The sequence below is a fragment of the Arachis ipaensis genome, chromosome B06 (genome assembly GCF_000816755.2).
Source record: "Arachis ipaensis cultivar K30076 chromosome B06, Araip1.1, whole genome shotgun sequence".
Lineage (NCBI taxonomy): Eukaryota > Viridiplantae > Streptophyta > Magnoliopsida > Fabales > Fabaceae > Arachis > Arachis ipaensis.
The window spans coordinates 119,855,601-119,858,118 of NC_029790.2; positions in this window are offsets into that span (position 1 = coordinate 119,855,601).

The window sequence follows — 2,518 nt, forward strand, 5'->3', positions numbered from 1 at the left end:
ACAAGTATAGGATTTTTCTTAAATAAATAATTTAATTTTTTTATTTAATGAAATAGATAATTTAGAGATAATTTATATTTTTTATTTTATTACATATCTTATTTATAGAGACGTACAATGATGAACATGTCACAGATATACACTTGTTATGCAATAGAATTTATCTTGTATAAACAAGATATACTGTAAATAAAATATGTGTATAATCAACTCGTTTATTAGGATACCAATACATAAAACTAATGTAGGAAACAATAAAATTAAATTAATACAAAGTATTAGAGAAAACTAATACCACATACAATAAGATTTACCAGCCCAACTCACATATTTTTTCTGCACACTCAACAACCTCATCCATTTCATTCCGAAATCTTATAAAAATTGACTTTCCTATTGCTTTTCGACGCATGGCAGGATTAGGATGCAAACATATCTCGTATCACTCCGATCATAGCTTCTCATCTAGTATCGGTAAAAATTCTACCTCATACACTTGGATGAACATATTTTCTCCACTCCATATTTATAGCAGCATAAATACGTGTCTAATCTCGTTTAGTAAACGAAATATGTAAATAGAACGCAAAAACATAAATTGTTGCCAAATTTTTTATTTCAGTAAATAAAAAATAAATTATTTATTTAACAAAATTCCTACAAGTATAGCAAATATTTGCAGATTACTTTAAAAAACAAAAAAATGGATTCTCCATTTGTGCCGCATTTTTTCTCTCATCTTAAAACCCATCAATAAAGTTGTTTGTTTCATACTGCTATCCCATCAAAATAAAAGAGGATATATCATTGTGATCGAGTTGTTCATTTTGCTTAGTAAAGTGCAAGGGGATTTTAATACACCTGCACATATATGGTTGGAAAGTAATTAACTTTAACTTCATTCATTGCTAAGGTCGTCCATTTATTAAAAAATGAGACAAATTTGACGTCATCGGAAACATTTAAATCATGATTGAATCAAGTATTAACATAATGGATAATGCTAGGTAACCAAAAAATAATTACAATATAGAAATGTCATGTAAAAATTTTTATTCTCTTGATAAGCAAGTGACATACACTTCTTTATCATTTATCCTCATTACCATCTATTATTTTGCTGCATATTTGGAGTCATTAATGTTCTTTCCAAAATCAATTTCAGTTTCTCTCAAATCAAATCTCTAACATCTCTCAATCACATTATTATCCATTAAATGCAATAATTCTCTGCAAAAATTATGAAAGTTAAATAATTAAAAAATTTTAACAACTTCTACTGTACAACTTATATTTTACATATAGACTATTAAAAAATAAAATATAAAATATAAAAAATATAAACAAAAATTTAAAAATAATTTTTTAAAAATAATTATTAACTCGTCATATTAAAATCAATAAATAAGCATACATATGAATATTAAAAAAATATTAAAATAATTAAACTCACGACCTACTAGTGCACATATGAGATAATTTGAAGAATACAATAAGACGTATAGTTTAAAATTTGATAATATTAATTATAAAAATTTATTAATTATAGACATCATAGGTATGAAATTATGAATATTATGAGTATAAATTATGGATGTTATTAATATGAAATTATAGATGTTATGTGGATAAATTTATGGATGTTATGAGTAAATTTATCAATTGAATAAATTAATTTAAGAATTTGATATTTTTTAAAATTTAATTATGATAAAATTTAAAAATATCTGTGTTAACTTAATAGTTACTTATGCAATAACTAAAAAATGATACGTGTATGGTTGTAATATCTAATAAACATGAATTTAATTTTTAGATGTTAGTTGTATGTAATTATGGATGTTATGTATATACACGTATGAATGTTATGTGTATGAACATAGTAGTACAATATAATTATAAATACACATAAAAACACAAAAAAAAATCGGTTTATTACCATACCTCATCAAAACTAGTTAAAAATAATTTTTTGTAAAATTTTTTGGCTTATACAATATACACTATTGTGCTTGCAATGGTGTTATTCTTGTGATTTTTGAATGAATATGATTGAACATAAAGTATATATTAGGATAAAAAACAGAAATAAGTCAAGGGAGAAAATAATTTAAGTGAATAAGCCAAAACGAAAATTGCTTCATGAATCCACCAATACAAATTTATATGTAATTCGAACCAGTTTGGTTCGAACTCCATTTCTACATAATTCGAACCAGCTTGGTTCGAATTACACACAAACACACGCACACACTAATTCGAACCAGCTTGGTTCGAATTACACACAAACACACGCACACACTAATTCGAACCAGCTTGGTTCGAATTACACACACAGTAATTCATGGTATAATTCGAATTATGCTGTTAAAAAATTAATAATTTATTAAAAAAAATTTATTAAAAAATTTATTAAAAAGATTAATAATTTAAAAATTAAAAAAATATATATTTTATTTCATACGTTAAAAAAAAGCTAACAAAATATTGAATTACAGACTTCTTTAAAATATTAATG